We start from the raw sequence: 23,899 nt of genomic DNA, 5'->3' as shown, positions 1-23,899 counted from the left end.
TTTTCACAAATAGTCGTGTACATTTATGACTTCCTTATGAAGACACATATCCACCAAGCGAGTTGGTCGTGCTGTTCGGAAGATGATGGAATCGAATCCCACCGTCGACAACACAGAAGATAGTTTTCCGTGGTTTCCCATTTTCAGATCTGGAAAATGCCAGTAAATACGGTTAGGCTCAGTTTTTAATGATTTGAAGATAATAGGAGTGGAAATAATCGAGGCCACAGAACTAGTAGCACCGGGCGAGTTGACCGTGTGGTTAAGGTCGCGCAGCTGTGAGCTTGCATCCGGGAGATAGTGGGTTCGAACCCCACTGTCGGCAGCTCTGAAGATGGTTTTTCGTGGTTTCCCATTTTCTCACCAGGCACATGCTTGGGCTCTACCTTAATTAAGGCCACGGCCGCTTCCTTCCCGCTCCTAGGCCTTTCCTATCCCATCGTCGCCATAAGACCTACCTGTGTCGGTGCGAAGTAAAGCAAATTGCAACAAAAAGAAAACTAGTAGCGAAGATGATCCCACACCATTACAAGCGAGTGAAGAAAGGGATCCTTGTAAGCTAGTTGTTTTACGTCGCACCGACACAGATAGGTCTTACGGCGACGATGGGACAGGAAAGGGCTAGGAGTGGGAAGGAAGCGGCCGTGGACTTAATTAAGGTAAAGCCCCAGTATTTGCCTGGTGTGAAAATGGGAAACCACGGAAAACCATTTTCAGGGCTGCCGACAGTGGGGTTCGAACCTACTATCTCCCGAATACTGGATACTGGCCGCACTTAAGCGACTGCAGCTATGGAGCTCGGTATCCTTGTAAGCTATACGCAGACATATTTCACGACGCACCGTAGCTAACCTGACAAAGAGTCCTAGAAGTTTGTTTAGAAATTAGGCCCATGGCCGCTACCTTCCCAGTCCTATTAAATCGCTCATAAACATGTATAATCACTACTATTGCCAGATAAAATTAGTACAATAATCTCTTAACAAAATACGTTAGGCCTTCGCGTCCGGCATCAGCAGGAATATAGAGGACGTTTTTCGGTAATTTTTAGGTCAAACTTCAGTTGAGTCTGTAGCTGTTTACGTTTCACTGGAGACAGCGCCGGGCGTTTTCAAAGGTCATCTTTCTTCACGACCGAGTGAGCGGCTGCGCGGTTTGCATCACGTAGGTGTCAGCTTGCATTCGGAAGATAGTTGGTTTGAACCCCACTGTCGGCAGCTCAGAAGATGGTCTCTGTGGTTTCCTATTTTCACACCAGGAAAATTCTGGGGCTGTGCCTTAATCAAGACCATGGTCGCTTCCCTTCTACTCCTAGCCATTCCCTACTCCTTCGTCGCCATAAGAACTATCTGTGCTAGTGTGACGTAAAACAATATAACTTATATAATTTTTGCTAGTGGTTTTACGTCGCACCGACACAGATAGTTCTTATGGCCTAGAAGTTGGAAGGAAGCGGCCGTGGACTTAATTAAGGTACAGCCCTAGCATTTGCCTGGTGTGAAAATGGGAAACCACGGAAAACCATCTTCAGGGCTGCCGACATTGGGATTCGAACCCACTATCTCCCGGATGCAAGCTCACAGCCGCGTGCCTCTAACCGCTCGGCCAACTGGTCCGGTAAAAAGAACAATATTTCTTCAGGAAGGTGAGTAGTGAACTGAAATTGTGGCTGTGTGTAAGTAGTGTTATCTTATGGTTGTCTTTTATTAATCTGTAGTGATTACCGAACTATAGTTGACATGAAATTGAGAAAGTCATTGTTATTAAGTTCGCAGCACAAGCTTACAATTATTGCTTTTGATGATTGTATATAATGGGAATGGTACAGAAAATTTTCAGTTCTGAGGTTATTGTTGAAATGTTTGGTAAAGTGGCAAAGTGTATGAAATGAATAAAACAACAGGGAAGTTATTTGTGCATAAAAAAACAAATCCACTATATCCACAAGATGTACGAAAAATGACGTCCAAAAATCACTGGCGGTGATGAAAGTGATCAGGAAAAATGAAGCGAAGAGCGAAACCAACACTCTAACTGACAATACCCTGTCATTCAGCCACCCCTTCCAGTGTAGTTTTATGCAACTCGCAATATTAATTCTGTCCTGAAAACATCTGCCCTGCCGGTGTACTCAGATAACACAACTGGATGTCTCGGTATTCACCGCCTCACCATGATAGGGCGTCCTAATGTTATACCCGTATTCAACACTGGAAGGCATGCGTGTGCTATCTAGATCATATGAACCTGAAGCGCCGGCGAAACACTAAATTGATATTGTGACCGCAGTAAAAATAATATATGCTATAAGCTGCACGGCGTGCCGTAAAGAACCGTAGCGTAGTTGGTAAAAGCTTACGTGTGAAGTGAGGTTCGAGTCCGGACGAAGATTCCATACTTCTGTAATATTTATTTAATATGTGCCGCACGTAATGTAAGTTCAATACCCGCTTTCATGCAAATTGTTGTGTAAGTGAATGTGTTTGTGGTCCCAAGAAAGGCCGATTAGATAACAGGCCGGATACATAGGGACCGGAACACAATTGCCCTGCCAATGTTTTTTTTGCAGCAAATGCTCGATGTGATGACCGTCTTGATTTGTGCACATTCGGTCCCAGTGGCCAATAAATCGTCTTGCGCACTGAAGCATTCCAGGGGTATTTGCTCGGTAGGCGTCCGTGATGAGTTGCCGGAGCTGGTCGGGGTTTTCCGGCGCTTGAATGTAAACGACGTTCTTCAAATGCCCCCACAAGATGTCTAATGACGTTAAATCTGGTGATCTGGCGTGCCAAGGAACAGGGCCTCCTCGTCCTATCCATTTCCCTGGCAGTTCCTCGTTCATATGGTTACAAACGGGTAAAGTCGAATGTGGCGGAGCTCCATACTGTTGCACCCACGCCGTCAAGCGATAGCGCAAGGGCACATCCTCCAGCAGCAGTGGGAGTTCCTGACGCCGGAAGTGCAGGTAGCGTGGGCCCATCCAAAGGCTCTCAAATAAATAAGGTCCAATCAGGCGATCCCCCGAGATTCCACACCAAACATTCACTCCCCATCGTACTTGATGGTCCACCTGTCGCACCCAATGAGGATTGTACTGACTTCAATAGTGCATATGTTGTGGCGATTGACGAAGCGCGATTCGTTCGAGCGCAATATGTGCGATACGAATGCTGCATCATTGTCCAGCCTGCCTAATGGCCGCAGACAGAACTCCATTCGAGCTTCGAAATCCCTCCCATAGAGCTCTTGGTGTAGCTCAAGATGGTGTGGGTGAAATTTATATTCATGCAGTATTCGCCAGAAGGACGGCTGCTTGGTGCTCTGTTGTCCTTAAACGTCTTTCAATACGGCGGAATGTCGTAGCAGCCGGGTGTTTGCCTGTCGGGATACCATTCCTGGTACAGACGTAGTACCTCGCACGCGCTTTATCTTGCTTCCACATAAATGAGGAGCATGTCAACATATTCGTCTGTGGAAACATGCCGAATGACAGCATAGATTATATTCAGGCCCTAGCCAACGGAGCATGCGCAGACGAATAACAGCGTCGTACTGCTGTTTGAATGTGGCAAACGTGGGCCTGTGTTCACGTATTCAAAAATAATACCGATGCAATAATACCTGAAGGAGGCAGGTTCGAACCGCCGATGGCAAATTCCGTCGATTGCTAGGTTAACGCCTAACCACATCCGCTATGCTACTATGCTGGGAACATGCTGGGAGTACGACGACAGTAGCGTATATACGTCACCCTGTTCGGTGTGTGTAAGACATTAATTACTGCACTGTTACCTAGTTTTATGTATTGATTCCCCTCTCCGTTACACCCGGTCATAAGGCACGACACGTTAACATAGTTACATGATCAAAGGATATCACTACATGATTTCAAGGCGTCATGTTTTGCGAGCGGGCGGTATAACCTGTCTGTATGTTTCAGAATCGCATGCAAAATGTGTTCACTAGACATTAGTTACACACAGTACGCCTGCAGGGGAATAGCCACCTTATAACTATGTCGCACGTTATTTGGGTTGCATAAAACTACATTGGAAGGGGCGGCTGAATCACACGGTATTGAACCCATAATTCTACGAGTAAGTTCAAGGGTTCAGTATAATTCTCATCCAGAGTCAATAGGGGGAAAGTAAAATGATTTAGTTTTGGAAGCATCACGTATCAGGAAAGAGTCTCCGCGGTCGTTCTGCTTAGTCTCAGTTCGATTTTTTTTTTAACAAAATATAGTCTAAGTGTATCCGTGTAAAAATCCCATATTCAGTTTTTGGCCTATCTTGATATATCATAACCACTACACGCTGAAAAATTAGGTTTCACAACTTAACTGTGATTTAAGACGCCGTAGGGCTCCCTTCCACTCTGTGGTGTAGTGATTAGTGTGATTAGCTGCCACCCAGGAGGCCCGGGTTCGATTCCCGGCTCTGCTACGAAATTTGAAAAAGTGGTACGAGGGCTCGCCTCAGCCTCCGGAGGTCAACTGAGTAGTGGTGGGTTCGATTCCCACCTCAGCCATACTGGAAGTGGTTTACCGTGGTTTCCCACTTCTCCCCCAGGCAAATGCCGAGATGGTACCTAACATAAGGCCACGGCCGCTTCCTTCCCGCTTCCTTGTCTATCCCTTCCAATCTTCCCATCCCCCACAAGGCCCCTGTTCAGCATAGCAGGTGAGGCCACCTGGGCGAGGTACTGGTCATCCTCCCCAGTTGTATCCCCGACCCAGAGTCTGAAGCTCCAGGAAACTGCCGTTGAGGCGGTAGAGATGGGATCCCTCGCTCAGTCCGAAGAAAAACCGACCCTGGAGGGTAAACAGATTAAGAAGAAAAAGAAGGACTCCCTTCCAGGCATCTGGGCCGCAGATCTCGTTTACAGTGACATTATGTTACTTGCCTCATTTGACTCGGGATGAAAAGTGTGAGTTAGAGGTTTGCTTCCCACTCTCATATTATTTGTCCCGATCCCCTTCATCGTAGTCTGTTATTATTGGACGGCTTTCTCCTACACCCTGTATACAGCTCAAAGAGAGCGGACCCAGTGAAAAATAGCGAGCTAAAGATACAAATGAACCACGGCCCACAAGACCGCATAAACACACTGTTCATAGCTGAACTCCCCATCTTATGCACTTTCATAGACAATTGCCGGGCAGTTCACGAACGTCCCTCGTAAGATGGCAAGTTTAATTACTCAGACAAAACCTCATCTTAAACTGACTGTCTGGTTTCTTTAAGCACAAAGTCAATACATAGGGAATTAACAGCACTCATCATGTGCAAACAACGACTACTACTATTACCTTGTCCTTTTCCAACTTTGAGGGTCAGCGCCACATGTGCATTTGGCCTAGTTTTATAGTCAGATGCCCTTCCTGACGCAAATCTATGTGTAGGGACGTATTCAGTATTGCGTGTCCTTAAGGCGGTTGGTAGTATAATGCTTTGTGTATAGGCCTATATGAAGAGGTATGAATTACTTCGGTAAACACCTTGTTCCCGAGCCAGAGGAATAAAACAGATGCGGTTAAAATCCTTAATCTGAGTGAGAATTGTATCCACTAACTTCTAAACGGAAGACCGGTGAGCTGACCACTCAGCAAGCCCCTCAGGAGCTGGACTCATCAGTTAACCCATTTCTTAAACGTTCAGTTCCTTCAATTGGTACTCCATGGCAGTATGATTATCTAATAGTACTGCAATAGTACACCATGGAAGCCTTGAACATGTGTACTCTTAAGTGAAAACCTTGCGTCGAACAGTAGAATTATACCGTTCACTTACATCGTTCAATTTATCTGAGTAAAATCTTACGCATGTACTCGGTGCAACAAAACATAATTTTCTATAATATTTCCATTTCTAAAAATTATCCATAAATGTAAAGGTAGCGAATGGCATTCTAGTGGGACGTTACCCCTTCTGAGGTCAGATGATATTTCCTAGGTGCATGGAGAAATCTCTGACATGCTACTGTGCTCCGTATCGATAATCACGGTTTCATAGCAGGGTACAAGTCAGGAAACACGATAATAATGTTACTGGGTTTACGTCACATTACATACTGTTACGGGGTTTGGAGTCGCTGAAATAACAGATTTTTGTCCCATGTGAGTTCTCCTACGTACTGGTAAATCTGCCAATAAGAGGCCGGCGTGTTTGAAACCCATTTGGGACATTTTTTCTACATCACGACGAACAGCAATAATTATTGCTACCACCGGAATGAACGAGGATCAAACCCACCATTTTAGATTCAGAATTCCAACGCTATGCCGGCTAAGCCCCTCAGTCTGGCGATTTGTATTTTAATAGGAAAGAAATTATATCAGTTCTGAAAAGTATATGTTTAGTTTAGGAGAAGAAGAAAGTATCCTGTTTCATTTCATTTGGTTTTTGAGTCATTTTCAAGTTCTCCTGCTATTGGGTGAGTCAAATTTAATTTAGATAACAAAGGGATTGATAATTGACGGGTTTTGTAGTTTTTACATTTTTTAAGAGATTTGAGAATCTTCGATCAAGAGCTCAATGTGGAAAACCTATCAAAGAGTATGTGTTCCATTTGTAATTAACTGGGCCATCTATACAAAAAATGACCATTGAAAGTCATCAGCCTATGTAAAATTCAAGGATAATTAATTAATACAAGGATATACATTTCAAGGTACGATTCTTTGGCCAGCGTCCAAGCCTTCAGTTCCGCGGGTCCCGGGTTCGATTTCCAGCTGGGTCTGGAATTTTAATCTCGTCAGTTTAATTCCTCCGGCTGGCGGACTAGGTATTTGTGGGTGTTCCAAAACTCTCATTTTCATATTCATACAACAAACCACACTACTAATCAACACATAAACACGCAATAGTGAAAACACCACTCCACATAGTGATGTCGTCAGGAAGGGCATCCTGCCGTAAAGGAAGGCCAAATCGACATGTGAGACGCATTTGCACCCGAATTCACACAGATGTAGGGGAAAAGCGGTAAAAATATAAGAATAAGAAGGAGAAGGGTGCTCTTATCGAGAAGTTTGACAATTTCGGAATGAAATGTACAATGCGAATAAAGTGAAGCACATTTCTTTTACTGTACGCCGAACAGCAATCCCTATTTATGAAAATACGCTAGATACTAACTGAAGCTGTACACTTGAACAACTATATATAAAAGACGTAATCTACTAAAAGTTGCCTTAACATATCCCTTCTCTACGTCAAAAAATCTGCAGATTTAAAATTGTATATAAAATAAGTTGTACAGGTTATATCACTAATATGGCAAGTAGTGCGTTCTATCGAATAGTGAATTGTATAATTTCCTGTGAATATTACCCAGCCAAAAATCAAATATTGGACTCCGAAGCCCGAAAATACCGACCACTGAACCATACGTCTGATAGTTTACATTATGGAAATTTGTTTCAGTTAAGAACATCAACATGTCCTCAAATAAAGAAGTGAATACATATGGCTACCAAGGTAATTATTAAAATAAAATCATTTCATGAGGTATACTTCAGTTAATTCGTTTCATGTTAAAAGAGGTGAAAACTCTATTCTCTTTGTGTTACCTAAAAAGTAAAACGTAAATTTACTGTAGAAAAGAAAGCTGTTGTTTCGTAACGCTCGCAGTATTTACATTACGAATTATTCGAGGTTAACGGAATTTATAACGCAACAGGTCGCTTTAATCCATTCTGTAACACATGCTCCGTTATCAGACCCACTTCTTATCTTGTCCCGAGGACGCCCTTTCATGGGTTCAGTCCACTTATTTTTCCCACCATGAAAACTAATATAAGATATTTTAAAGATTACTTATTTTGTTCAAAGAAGTTATTCAAAAAAGGAATAAGCGCATGGTATTGTACATGCTTCACGTTTAATATTTTATCACCTTCATTGTAATTATTATCAAACTATGACTCAGCTCTCATGTAGATACAAACCCTGTGACTACCCACAACGAACAGTATGTCACTTGTTTCTGAGAAAAGTGTACCTCTGAAGAATTTATGTAATACCATGCGTTCATTCTTTTGTTGAGCAGCTGTAAATAAAGTGACGCAAGATAAATTCCAAATAACTGACAAAGAAAATGTTCAGAACAAAGAAGTGGAATAGTTGTGAAACGGATACAATCATGGATTGGGCTCGAATACAACTTAAATTAATTGTGCGTTAATTTGGGAGGAATCAGGCATCTTAGTTAAGAGAAGTGAATTCAAGTGAAAACTAATACAGTATTATAATATTAAAAAGCAGAAACACCAGGAACGGAACCAAACAAAAAAGGACAACACAAGGACTAGGTAGTGGAGAGAGAGAGAGCAAAGAGAAGAAAATTATAAGGAAATTCACCTCAAAACTGCGGCACAATTTTATCCCAGGCTTCTGGTTGAGCTTGGGTCTAAGACCAACAAGTCTTGCAGAATGGGAGCTCCTTCTACCCTGTTAATTATCAAGCTAAAATTTTACCTTGTTGTGCCCTATGAATTTTAAATGTTGTTGTAGCTGCTTTGGAAAGAGAAAAAAAGAAAAGGAAAGATAATTTTGGGAATAGATTCTAAATTTATTTTTTATATTTTTTTGGTCATTTTTCCACATGTCTCGGCCATGTCCTTCTTCCCCTCTAGTTCCACTGAACTAAGTAATATTACCAATGGGGTACATCCAAGGCTCATGAAAAATAAATGATTACACATTGTTTAGTAATGGATATTTTAAAATAGATTGTTACGTTTTCTGGCTCTAATTATTGGAACTGACAGTAACAAAGTGTTCCAAATTATTATATTGATTCATGCGGTTACAGCCCATACAAAAGTAGCACTAGGCTTCTAAGCACCCCCGCTCACCTTGGCATTGCTAGGGTTATGATTCACTCGGTAAATTATTGATTTGAGAGTACGATAGGAGTGTACAGATATAGAGGACTGATATTTAATACAGTTGAAGAATGGACGGGTTTAAGTGGCATTCGACATACTCGTGATTTCAATTCTCGTTGTTTCTGAAAGTTATACAATCAATCGGGAGATCGTGGGTTCGAGCCCCACTGTCGGCAGCTCTGAAGATGGTTTTCAGTGGTTTCCCATTTTCACACCAGGCAAATGCCGGGGCCGTACCTTAATTAAGGCTACGGCCGCTTTCTTCCACTTCCTAGGCCTTTCACATCCCATCGTCGCCATAAGACATATCTGTGTCGGTGCGATGTAAAGCAAATAGAAAAAAAAAGTTATAAAATCGGTTGTGTCAGAAGCTGCGACTTTTCTTTACTATACCCTAAAATATTATATTAGTCCATTCGTACATTCTTTTAACAGGCCGAGATTTCACGCATTAAATGTTTTTTTTTTTTTTTTTTTTTTTTTGCTTTACGTCGCACCGGCACAGATATGTCTTACGGCGACGATGGGATAGGAAACGCCTAGGAATTGGAAGTAAGCGGCCGTGGCCTTAATTAAGGTAGAGCCCCGGCATTTGCCTGGTGTGAAAATGGGAAAGCACGGAAAACCATCTTCAGTTCTGCCGACAGTGGGGCTCGAACCCACTATCTCCCGATTACTGGATACTGGCCGCACTTAAGCGACTGCAGCTATCGAGCTCGGTCGCATTAAATGTCTATCCCTACATCATCCCAAGCAGAGTTTCGTAGACCTACCTAAATTCGGCACGTACTGGTTTACTTCGTGCAAATTGACAGAGTTCCAGATATTGCGCTATTCACATTATTATAGTTCCAGATAAGAATTTCAATAGAAATAATCGCAATGAATTTTACATTTACGAAGAATTTATCTCCGGAGCACAATCCTAGATTAGTGGTCTGTTTGTTGCATTCCACTGCATTGTACAGAACGGGTAAGGCATGGAAGAAAGCAGGAGATTTAACTATCTTTTAAATCATTGGAAATATTGACACGAGTTAGCCGAGAGGGCAGTAATCTTTCTGATTTCGTTGACTGCTTGAGGCATTTTATGAAAACGCATATTAATTGACCACAAAATCAACAGTAGAAATCATCGTCCAACCGACTGTGGAACCGTTCGGAGAGAAATTCATTTTAAACGCGCCCAACGTTGTACCGTCGTGTACGCAGATCTCCCCCGACTAGTGTAGTCTCCTTGCTCAACAATTACGGACCACTTTAGGCATCACAACAATCATTTTTACGTTTAGACAGTTCAGACAAAGAACGAGTCCTACGCTGAATCGCCATTAAGGCGTGAGATATATTCGATCCACATTTACTTAACAGGCAGGCGGATGTTATGCGAGGAATGACACAAGCAATGGGGACGAGGGAAAGGTTTGTTTAATGACTGTTCTGAGGTTAAATTTCATAACGCAAACTGAGGATTCACTGAGGATCCATCACTCTGTTCTTAAACAGACCTACTTTAGTTTGTCCGTCAGTGAGGAAGAGGGATTGTAGATATGTTAAATTTGGATGCCTGATGCCTATTTTCGTGTTGAATATAATGAACTGATCAGTGATCAGGTAAAATAATAATACTATTAATAATAATAATAATAATATATAATTTCGTGTGGCTATTTCTAGCCGAGTGCAGTCCTTGAAAGGCAGACCCTCCGATGAGGGTGGGCGGCATTGCCATGTGTAGGTAACTGCGTGTTATTGTGGTGGAGTATAGTGTTGTGTGTGGTGTGTGAGTTGCAGGGATGTTGGGGACAGAACAAATACCCAGCCCCCGGGCCATTGGAATTAACCAACGAAGGTTAAAATTCCCGACCCGGCCGGGAATCGAACCCGGGACCCTCTGAACCGAAGGCCAGTATGCTGACCATTCAGCCAACGAGTCGGAAATAATAATAATAATAATAATAATAATAATAATAATAATAATAATAATAATAATAATAATAATAATCATATAGCTTCTAGTCATTTCCCATCCCATCGACGCCGTAAGACCTACCTGTGTCGGCGCAACGTGGAGAAAACTGAAAGAAAATAATGTACATGTAAGGTCGTATACTGTAAGGAAATTCTTCACTAAATATTTGCCCCAATGAACGTCATGTCTTTTTTTTTTTTTTTTTTTTTGCTATGTGCTTTACGTCGCACCGACACAGATGGGTCTTATGGCGACGATGGGATAGGATAGGTCTAGGAGTTGGAAGGAAGCGGCCGTGGCCTTAATTAAGGTACAGCCCCAACATTTGCCTGGTGTGAAAATGGGAAACCACGGAAAACCATCTTCAGGGCTGCCGACAGTGGGATTCGAACCCACCTGTCTCCCGGATGCAAGCTCACAGCCGCGCGCCTCTACGCGCACGGCCATCTCGCCCGGTAAACGTCATGTCTTGACGGGTTTCAGCTAATAATAATAATAATAATAATAATAATAATAATAATAATAATAATAATAATAATAATACCGGGCGAGTTGGTCTTGTGGTTAGGAGCGCGCGGCTGTGAGCTCGCATCCGGGAGATAGTGGGTTCGAACCCCACTGTCGGCAGCCCTGAAGATGGTCTTCCGTGGTTTCCAATTTTTTCACCACGGCCTCTTCCTTCCCATTCCTAGGCCTTTCCTGTCCCCTCGACGCCATAAGACCTATCTGTGTCTGTGCGACGTAAAGCAACTTGCAAAATAATAATAATAATAATAATAATAATAATAATAATAATAATAATAATAATAATAATAATAATAATAATAATAATAATAATAATAATATCGTGAGACGATTGGTAGCCTGGTGCAGCCATTAGGATACAAACTCCATCACAGTTGGGAAAGTGAGATAATAAAGAGTTAATTACCTTGTCAAAACGCTGCAATTATGGAATGAAGTCAGAAATAACAAGGCTTTGGGACTAAATATGAGCACAGATTCATGCAGATACGACAAGGTTCTTGTCTAACCCGTTGTGTGCAAGATGGGAAACAGCGAAAATTCCCACTCCCCGAGCAAAGAGAATTTACATTTTAAAATCCCTAGATCCCGGCGTGAATCGAACAGTGGGACCTGAGGAACGAAAGCCATTGGTAACCAACAGCCTGAAATAAACTTGTGCCGTAGTTCCGAGTTGAATTTCGTTATAATTCGCTTGGATTTGCTCTCCTTCTCTCCCTCCCTCTTTCCGTCCTGTCCGGCTCCATGGCTTAATGGTTAGCGTGCTGGCCTTTGGCTGGGTTCGATTCCCGGCGGGGTAGGGAATTTTAACCATAATTGGTTAATTTCGCTGACACGGGGGCTGGGTGTATGTGTCGTCTTCATTATCATTTCATCCTCATCACGACGCGCAGGTCGCCTACGGGAGTCAAATTAAAAGACCTGCATCTGGCGAGCCGAACTTGTCCTCATATACTCCCGGCACTAAAGGCCATACGCCATTTCATTCCTCTCTCTCTCCTAGTTTCATTTTTTTTTTCCATCCATTTCTGGTGATCTTCTTTTTAAATTGTATTTCTCACTTGACTTATCTTAACCAAGATGCCTGATTTCTAGTAAATTAATACACGATTAATCTAAGCTGTATTGCGTCTCCATGATCACATCATTTTTACAACCATTCCACTTCTATATTCTGAAAGCTGTCATCGTCTGCGTACTACAGTCTCATTGATTACGATAGAAGAGAACACGATAGATAACGATAATTACAATGCTTGCTTAGACAATCAACTTAAAGGTAGAAGGCTTGTTCTGAAACAGGAAACGGGAATCCTTCTGATTCTTGAGAAACATTAGCCGTTGTAAGACAGACACTCCGACGAGGGTAAGGTGCGTCTGCCATTTGTAGGAAACTGTGCGTTAGTGTAGAAAGCCAAGAGTAACGTCCGAGAGGTATCGTCGTGCTAACCACGCGACCCCATTAATGTGCACGCCTTCAGGCTGAGCAGCGGTCATTTGGTAGACCAATGGTCATCTGACATCTAGCGCAAAGGATTCTTTTGTGGGGCGTGAGAGACATTGTTACTGGATTTTCAACAAGGCGGCCATGATTCGAATCCCGATAAATGCAAGTGGGGTTTTTGAAAAGGAAATTCGTATTCTTGTGGAGGTTCCCTTGCTATGACCACGATATCAACAGTCACGAAAAGCTACAAGCTTGCTTTAATTCTCCTAGGCCATGACCGCTTCTTTTCCAGTCACAATACGTATAAAATAACATAGGTTATCAAGTTTATGCACGTATCTACACAGGTCTGATGATAACGATATCCCAAGTTTCTGAATTATAACAACGAGAGGCGTGAGTTTCTTTACTACATCGGCCTTTCCATGTCAATAACCATGACTCCATCGAATTAGCTGCTCTGATTAACGGCAATAGTTTCATAAACGTGCCTTACCGTAAGTTTACTACCAACGTTATCCAAATTACTTGAGAAAATCATCAACAAATGTCTAAATAACTTCGTAGAGGAAACATATCTCCGTCCACACCATCAGTTTGGCTTCTGTTATAGACATTCTACTACTCACCATCTACTAAGTATTACGGAACATATTGCAAGAGGAGTCGAATTCAAGCATCACATGATTGCAGCATTCTTATATTCTACAAAAGCCTTCTATACGCGTTGCAAACAATTGGAATCCCACATTATTTATACAAAATCATCTACAACTTCTTGAACCAGCATACCTATAGGGTAGGCATCAACTCCACGAATTCAACACCTCGGCTCATCAAAGTCGGAATCCCTCAAGGTTCTGTTCTTGATTAAGCACTCTTCAACAATCATATATACGACATTCCATCGCCTCCATTCATAAACATTGCAATGTACGCAAATGATACAATTGTTTTCACATCACAACATGACAACTCAGCTAGTTGGCAGTGACAACCGTTTTTCAGGTTTGTGAAGTGCATTTATTTCTTCGAGTGTCCATGTGCCGGGAAAAGTACTCTAGACGAAGAAGTGCATTGCATATAGATAATGGCAGTAGTTTAGGAGTGAGGTTATCCAAGGTTAAATTAGGGACGAGATCATATCCAGCGGTTTTCTTGAAGCGCAGGTTCTTTATCAGATTTTGGATTTCTCCGGTGAAGTGAATTTAAATATTTCCGGAACTGAGGGTAGAATGATGGAATATCTTCGACTTGTTATACTCGTGATTGATTAGTGGATTTGGAATGAAGGCAGCTTCAAACATATCTGCGAGTACATCAGATTTTTCGGTATGATAGGGCCGTGAGCCCTAAATTCGCCACAAATATAAGTCAGGAATAAATAAATAAATAAATAAATAAATAAATAAATAAATAAATAATATCAAAGGTGGAATAATGTTTGGTTCATGTAGTATTCATTTGGATTCCTTCGAGAGTGTGGAGCAATCAGACGATAAACTGGAGAGATAATACTGGTACGATGCATAACGTTGGTTTTCTGAAGTTTTGCGTATTATTCTGATGAGCTGGCTTAATCTATGGTGTTGCAAAGGTAGACGCTGAGCCTGGAAGTGCTAAATTTCTGAGAGGAAAGGCTGAGTGAGTCTTTGTGTTTTCTTATCGCTTTTGGGATACTTTGCCTGTTTTAACTGAGGTATATATGATGATGATGATGAAGTGGTAAATATTAGAGTCATAATCGTAGGTTTTTGGGGACATATTTGATTGGATTTAGGTATTAAGCAGTTTTTTTTATAAATTTCCCATATAATATAACCATGGATGGGTAAGCGTGACTGTTGAACGTAAGTTTCAACAGATAATGACGTAAATATTAGGCAGTGATTCTAGTCCATTTCAGCTAGAGGTCTTGTGCAGTTCGAACCCCATTGTCGGCAGCCCTGAAGGTGGTTTTCCGTTGTTTCACATTTTCACACAAGGCAAATGCTGGGGTTGTACCTTAATTAAGGCCATGGCCGCTTCCATCCTAGGCCTTTCCTATCCCATTGTCATCATACGACCTATCTGTGTCGGTGCGACGTAAAGCACATTGGAAAAGTAAGATCGTATTCAAAGAGGGAAATGGAAGTTTGTGATGAGGATGATGTCAAGGATATCTGGCTGCTGGTTTAAGTTAGATGGGTAGTGGGTCAGTTATTATGGAGCAGCGACGTGACTGGTATTACGTTCAGTTGCCGCTAACAGTTGTCTACCATTAGGAGTTGTTACACCATAACCCCTAATCTGGTTCTCACTGGCAGCTCTCCCATTAAAATGGTAGGTAACTGGTCTTGAAATAATAATCTTATGACTTCCACGTGGAGACGAGCTGATGAGAGTTTAAGGGCTGCGATGACGGTCAAGGGATTTCCGTCGCTTAACTAAATTATAACAGCAAATGCTTCTATAGCGAATAGCTTCAGTAGAAATACTGAGTTATGTTTTAAGTTTTTCTTTTTGGTGACTGCCATGCCACCAGAGGCAACAGGGGCTGGGTGATCAGTTCTATATGCGTTGTATCCAGTTACTGTAAAAGGTTCATGTTCAACTAGAATGTGTTCCAGAAACACAAGGTACGTCTGTATTATGGCGTGACATGAACTCCAAGAAGAAGGAGAAGTGGGAAACCACTTCGAGGATGGCTGAGGTGGGAATCGAACCCACTTCTACTCAGTTGACCTCCCGAGGCTGAGTGGACCCCGTTCCAGCCCTAATACCACTTTTCAAATTTCGTGGCAGAGCTGGGAATCGAACCCGGACCTCCGGGGGTGGCAGCTAATCACGCTAACCACTACACCACAGAGGCGGTCTTCATTTATTTATTTATTTATTTATTTATTTATTCCTGACTTACATTTGTGGCGAAGTTAGGGTTCACGACCCTCTCTTACACTTAACCACTATAAACAATAATATTTAAAAATGAAATGAAATGGCGTATGGCTTTTAGTGTCGGGAGTGTCCGGGGACATGTTCGGCTCGCCAGGTGCAGGTTTTTCGATTTGAAGCCCGTAGGTGACCTGGGCGTCGTGATGAGGATGAAATGGTGATGAAGAAGACACATACACCCAGCCCCCGTGCCAGAGAAATTAACCAATGATGGTTAAAATTCCCGACTCTGCCGGGACTCGAACCCGGGACCCCTGTGACCAAAGGCCAGCACGCTAACCATTTAGCCATGAAGCCTATGTAAACATAAAAGTAAGATATATACACTCTAAAACGAAATAATACTACGGACAGATAATTCTAAGACTAAGTTAGGCCTACATATCAGGAGTGTTCGTCGAGAGCACTTCGTAAACTAGTGCAGATGTTAGGGACGTGGAAATTGTTATTTGTATTCTCCTTTAAAAATAAAGAAACATGTATTATTTTGTTTTCGGAAAATCCATTTAAGGAGTGGGGTGAAATGAAGTGAAGAAGGAGCTGAATTATTTTTGGAGGATACTTATTTCTCAAAACTGAGGATGTTATAGACGTAAAAATTGGTATTTCGAATCTCCTTTAAAAATAGAGGAACACTGTTATTCGGAAAATCCACTTAAAGGGCAGGATGAACGGTTGAAAAAGGGGTTGAATTATTTTTATGGCGATACTTATATCTCAAAAACTGCAGCTGTTACAGACATGGAAATTGGTACTTGGAATCTCCTTGAGAATTTAAATGAACTTTTATTTTTCGATTTGAGAGTGGGCTGTTTCGCACCTGGACAGTTCTATATCTCATGATCCGGAGTTAGCTCTGCCAGTAGCCTTGTCAGCTTAGCCCCAAAAGGCAATCCCACGAACGTGGCATGCAAGGAGGTACTGGGGTAAATGAAACTCAATTTTCGGTAAGTTTTTATACTTCAGGAATTTTCAGAAAGTGTCTTAGTACAGAAGCGAGGAACGATTACTTTTATCAAATCTCGAAATTCATGCGAGCAAAGCCGCTAGTACTGTATATTATTTCACCAGTATATAGAAGTAGCTTAGCAAGGAGCCTCCGTGGCTCAGACGGCAGCGCGTCCGCCTCTCACCGCTGGATACCGTGGATGAAATCCCGGTCACTCCATGTGAGATTTGTGCTGGACAAAGCGGAGGTGAGACAGGTTTTTCTCCGGGTACTCCGGTTTTCCCTGTCATCTTTCATTCCAGCAACACTCTCCATTCTCATTTCATAGTATCTATCATTCATTAATAAATCACTTTGGGAGTGGCGACCCCATCGTACTAACAGCCTATATATATGCTTCATTTATTACATCCCTGACCCGGTCAATGACTGGAAAACAGGTTGTAGGTTTTCAATTTCATAGTAGCTTAGCAATATTAAGGGAGCCAAAAGAGATGTACTACAGTATTTACAGTTTTGAATACAGCTCATATGAAAGGAGAATTTGACATATGTGTGCAATATACAATTCCTTGGAATTTATGTTGCATGCATTCTTACCATACAAGGAACAATAACTGAGGTAATCGTGTTTATTACATTTTCACACACGTCAAATTATCTCCGCAAATACCAATTTTATCTGATACCTACATATGACAGATTTTGTAGAAAATGCATTTTCCAGTATGCATTTTTGCTATATGAGTTGTGGTAACGGAGATATTGAGAGACATAGATTGCAAAATCCATCAAGAGTGAGCATCACTAACATAGAAATACTCAATAACTCGTCAGCTACTGATAATGACGCTAGCACTGATATAATGACCAATTTATTTCTCAAACTAATTCTTGCTATTTCTTTTACATCCATCCGACAAAGACAGGTCTTATGACGACGATGGGATAGGACAGGGCTGAGGTAAGGAAGGAAGTGACCATGGCCTTAATTAAAATACAATCCGAGCATTTGCCTGGTGTGAAAATTGGGAACCACAGAAAACTATATCCGTGGTTGCAGGCGGTGAGGTTCGAACCCACTGTCTCCCGAACACAAGCTAACAGCTACACGCCTAGACCTGTGTAGCCATCTCGCTCGTTTATTGAGACTATATATCAGCCAACTATTCCCTTATTTCAAAGGCCCCATAACATCGAGTGCATCACAGTGAAAGGCAGGAGGAACTGTTCCAAAAGCGGCAGACTTAAAAATTGGAAAAGACTTCTAGATCAGGTAGTAACAACATTTATCAACTTATCTGTGGTAAAAGTCATAAATTACTTGCATGGGTATCAAAGCACATAACAATGTATAAGTAATATCAATGTTAAGTGACCGAAAAAGTTTCTTAAATATAGAAAACATATTTATGAATTATTATGTCTTAAGGCAAACACATGCCTTTGCTGGCAGGACCTAGTGTTTACAGTGCACTATGTCTTCTGGTATGGGCTAGAGCAATTTTGTTACTTTCATAGATCTGTCTCTGTCTTATCCTTGGCTTTGATAATACGAAAGTGACTGAGGTATGAGCGATGCTAGTAATGCCATTCCTTTTGCAGCCAGTCCCTGCTAAGAATGGTGTGAAAATGTTGCTCATAGGGTCGGTTGCTGCATGCATTTCAGTGGGCTTGGCAGACTGATATGTAATAGCAACTTCTGGCTCGGTGAGGAAAGCAACGGGAAACTACCTCACTCCTCATTTCCTTAGTACGCCTCTTCAGTGATGCCTAGGCCATCTATGACAGTCGATGGCAGAGCTGTTGAGGATCCAACCAGCCTTGGGGCTGAAGACTGAACATATACGTACATACACAAGGCAAACGCTTCCTATGTCAAATGAAAATTGTATATTACTATTAAACCCAGGTATTTCGACAGTTGATTAAGATGTACGAAAACACGCGGTGGATTACGAGCCGTGAACAAAGGAATTAACAACAAACTGAAGAAAGTGGAAGCACTTCGCAGTGACACCAAAACCCAAATAAACAGCTGGAGGTAATTCCATTTGTAAGCTTTGGAAGTTGGTTTTGCAATGATAATTTCCCTCATTGACCTATTTATGCCAGTGCAAGTTCTACTGATCGGCCTTATAACTGCTCTGTGGGGGAATGACTCATGATAATCTACAAGGGGTCAGGTCATCGACCTTCCACTGCGATCGAACAAGTGAAAGACCTGGCGACTCGCCTTTCAAATAATGAGTTCCCCACGAGATAACGTATGGCAAATAATGCATCCTGTTTTGAGCGTTTGCCAGCATACTGACGTGGAAGTGCGTGGCTTGATGTCAGAAGCACTCTTTAACTTCCGAGGAACTCTTCTTTCGGTTTGACGTCGGTCGGGTTCAGATCCAATAACTGTAACGGAAATTCTAATAATAATGGTGTTATTGGCTTTACGTCCCACTAACTACTTCGACGATTTTCGGAGACGCCGATGTGCCGTAATTTAGTCCCGCAGGAGTTCTTTTACGTACCAATAAATTTGTCGACACGAGGTTGACGTATATGAGCAACTTCAAATACAATTGGACTGAGCCAGAATCGAACCTGCCATTTTGGGGTAAAAAGGCCAGCGCCTCAACCATCTGAGCCATTCAGCCCGGCACAGAAATTCTCCTTGACAAACCAGGATCAATAGGATTGCCTGGTACTCACCGCAATCAATCAATCAATCAATCAATCAATCAATCAATCAATCAACCCGCAATATTGTATTTTTGTCAGGGGTTGTTGGATTATTTTTTTGGTCCCATGTTGTGTTAGTCGTATAGTCGATTCTAACTCTCCGCAACCCCATAGAACAAACCCCATCATTTTCTTCTGTCCTGCACTATTTCCCCAAGACTTGGCAGATTGAAATCCACGACTTCCTTTAAGCCATCAGTCCACCTCATCCGTTGTCGCCCACTTCTCCTTTTATAATCAGTCTTCCCCAAGCACTCATGTCTTTTCCTGTGAATGATGTTTCTCATTTAACCGAAGTACTTCAATTTCTGTTCCTGTATTTGTCCTTTCAACGAGCAGACTGGGTTTATTTCCTGTAAAATGGACTTAATAGATTTCTTTGCAATCAACGGAACTTTAACGACGTTTATTTACTATTGGCATTACGTCGCATCGACAGAGAGAGGCGGCGACGATGGGATAGGAAAGGGCTAGGACTGGGAAGGGAGCACCCGTGGCATTGATTAAGGCAGAGCCCAGCATTTGCCTGGTGTGCAAATGGGAAACCACGGAAAGCCATCTTTAGGGCTGCCAACAGTGGGGTTCGAACCTTCTATCTGCCCGAATGCAAGCTCAGAGCTGCGCACACCTGACCGCGCGGCCTACTCGCTTAGTCTAAAGAGTTTTCCCGAATACCATACTTTTTCAACGTACGTCTCTACTCTTGTTGGTATTTCGGAATAGGCACTCAAAAATCTACAATATATTTCGTTGCAATTTCGTTAGTTTGTCACCTCGCGATGTAACTGGATATATATTTTTTAAACTCGGTATTTCAATTGAAGGAAGCAGTGATTGAAAAAGGAAGAAGAAGAGGAAGAAGAAGAGCAATAAGAAGGTGGTAATAACTAGTTTAACGGTTTTCGAAATCCCCGTAGTGTCAGACATTTCTATCCTTAAGAGCTCATTCTAGTCCTGGTAAATTTACCGAGACGAGGCTGGCGTATATGAGTACCTACAAATATCAAGGGTCTGAGCTGGAATCGAATCCCATCTAGTAGGGACTACTCAATCAGACAAAGGTAGTAACAAAGGTAGGGTACAGGAAAACTTAGTAGACTTGAGGAAAGTCTTAAAAATATATTCTGACATATTTGTGGATTACTGTAGTCACGTCCTAGTTCGTGAACCATGGGCAACGGCTCAGTGGCCTAGTAAGGGTCCTGAGAGTCGGGATACCAGTTGCTATGGAATGGGAGTGGGCATCTCGGACATATTCTGAGCCATGGCCCTCCTTGTTCTCAGGCGGCTAGGACCATAGAATTCACCGGTGGTACATAACCCGTTAGAGGAGATATCCTCACTTGGACTATGTGCAAGTAGGGTAGCATCCTGCTTCATGAATTTACCGAGCTCAGAACATTTTAAGCAAGCTTCGGACGTATGGGAGTAATGGAGTCCCACTCCCATTTGACAGGCGAGGGACTCCTTGGAAACAACTTGGCGAACGAAATGGAATTCGATGGGGAGCCATCAATATTAATGGGACTTATGGAAGAAAGAAAGTAGAACTGGCTGAGTCAGCAAAGAGGATGCATCTGGATGTGCTAGGAGTAAGTGATATTCGGGTAAGGGGAGATAATGACGAAGAGATAGGAGATTATAAAGTGTACTTGACGGATGTTAGAAAGGGAAGGGCAGAGTCTGGGGTAGGGCTCTTTATCAGGAATACCATTGCACGCAACATAGTTTCTGTTATGCACGTAAATGAGCGAATGATGTGGGTAAATTTGTCAGTTGGAGGAATTAGGACAAGAATTGTGTCCGTGTATTCACCATGTGAGGGTGCAGATGAGGATGAAGTTGACAAGTTTTATGAATCGTTGAGTGACATCGTGGTCCGGGTCAACAGCAAGGATAGAATAGTGCTAATGGGCGATTTCAATGCGAGAGTTGGGAATAGAACTGAAGGATACGAAAGGGTGATTGGTAAATGTGGGGAAGATATCTAAGCTAATGGGAATGGGAAGCGTTTGCTGGACTTCTGTGCTAGTATGGGTTTAGCTGTTACGAATACATTCTTCAAGCATAAGGTTATTCACCGCTACACATGGAAGGCTAGGGGTACCAGATCAATAATAGACTATATCTTAACCGACTCTGAATTCAGGAAATCTGTTAGGAATGTACGTGTTTTTCGCGGATTTTTCGATGATACAGACCACTATCTGATCTGTAATGAACTAAGTATCTCTAGGCCTAGGGTAGAGAAAGTGAAATCTGTCTGCAAACGAATAAGGGTAGAACATCTCCAGAACGAGGAAATTAGATACAAGTACATGGATATGATTAGTGAGAAGTTTCGAACAGTAGACAGTAAGCAGGTTCAAGATATGGAAAGTGAATGGGTGGCATACAGGGATGCTGTAGTAGAAACAGCAAGGGAATGCCTAGGAACAACTGTGTGTAAAGATGGGAAAAGGCGAACATCTTGGTGGAACAATGAAGTGAGAGCAGCCTGTAAACGTAAAAAGAAGGCTTATCAGAAATGGCTCCAAACCATGGCCGAGGCAGACAGGGATTTGTACGTAGATGAAAGAAACAGAGCGAAACAAATAGTTGTTGAATCCAAAAAGAAGTCATGGGAAGATTTTGGTAATAACCTGGAAAGGCTAGGTCAAGCAGCAGGGAAACCTTTCTGGACAGTAATAAAGAATCTTAGTAAGGAAGGGAAAAAGGAAATGAACAGTGTTTTGAGTAATTCAGGTGAACTCATAATAGATCACTGGAGAGGTGGAGGGAATATTTTGAACATCTTCTCAATGTAAAAGGAAATCATCCTGGTGGTGTTGCTAACAGCCAAGCTCATGGGGAGGAGGAAAATGTTAATGAAATTATGCTTGAGGAAGTGGAAAGAATGGTAAAAAATCTCCATTGTCATAAGGCAGCAGGAATAGATGAAATTAGACCTGAAATGGTGAAGTATAGTGGGAAGGCAGGGATGAAATGGCTTCATAGAGTAGTAAAATTAGCGTGGAGTATTGGTAACGTACCTTTAGATTGGACAAAAGCAGTAATTGCACCTATCTATAAGCAAGGGAACAGGAAGGATTGCAACAACTATCGAGGTATCTCATTGATTAGTATACCAGGCAAAGTATTCACTGGCATCTTGGAAGGGAGGGTGCGATCAGTCGTTGAGAGGAAGTTGGATGAAAACCAGTGTGGTTTCAGACCACAGAGAGGCTGTCAGGATCAGATTTTCAGTATGCGCCAGGTAATTGAAAAATGCTACGAGAAGAATAAACAGCTGTGTTTATGTTTCGCAGATCTAGAGAAAGCATATGACAAGGTACCGAGGGAAAAGATATTCACTATATTGGGGGACTATGGAATTAAAGATTATTAAAATCAATCAAAGGCATTTATGTTGACAATTGGGCTTCAGTGATAATTGATGGTAGAATGAGTTCTTTGTTCAGGGTACTTACAGGGGTTAGACAAAGCTGTAATCTTTCACCTTTGCTGTTCGTAGTTTACATGGATCATCTCCTGAAAGGTATGCAATGGCAGGGAGGGATTCAGTTAGGTGGAAATGTAATAAGGAGTTTGGCCTATGCTGACGACTTGGTCTTAATGGCGGACTGTGCCGAAAGCCTGCAGTCTAATATCTTGGAAATAGGTGCAATGAGTATGGTATGAAAATTAGCCTCTCGAAGACTAAATTGATGTGAGTAGGTAAGAAATTCAACAGAATTGAATGTCAGATTGGTGATACAAAGCTAGAACAGGATGATAATTTTAAGTATTTAGGTTGTGTGTTCTCTCAGGATGGTAGTATAGTAAGTGAGATTGAATCAAGGTGTAGTAAAGCTAATGCAGTGAACTCGCAGTTGCGATCAGCAGTATTCTGTAAGAAGGAAGTCAGCTCCCAGATGAAACTATCTTAACATCGGTCTGTTTTCAGATCAACTTTGCTTTATGGGAGTGAGAGCTGGGTGGACTCAGGATATCTTATTCATAAGTTAAAAGTAACAGACATGAAAGTAGCAAGAATGATTGCTGGTACAAACAGGTGGGAACAATGGCAGGAGGGTACTCGGAATGAGGAGATAAAGGCTAATTTAGGAATGAACCTGATGGATGAAGCTGTACGCATAAACCGGCTTCGGTGGTGGGGTCATGTGAGGCGAATGGAGGAGGAAAGGTTACCTAGGAGAATAATGGAGTCTGCTATAGAGGGTAAGAGAAGTAGAGGGAGACCAAGACGACGATGGTTAGACTCAGTTTCTAACGATTTAAAGATAAGAGGTATAGAACTAAATGATGCCACAACACTAGTTGCAAATCGAGGATTGTGGCGACGTTTAGTAAATTCTCAGAGGCTTGTAGACTGAACGCTGAAAGGCATAACAGTCTATAATGATAACGTATGTATGCATGTATTTCCCTTAACTTTATCAT

The sequence above is a fragment of the Anabrus simplex genome, chromosome 2 (assembly GCF_040414725.1).
Source record: "Anabrus simplex isolate iqAnaSimp1 chromosome 2, ASM4041472v1, whole genome shotgun sequence".
NCBI lineage: Eukaryota > Metazoa > Arthropoda > Insecta > Orthoptera > Tettigoniidae > Anabrus > Anabrus simplex.
This window is presented reverse-complemented; position numbering follows the sequence as displayed.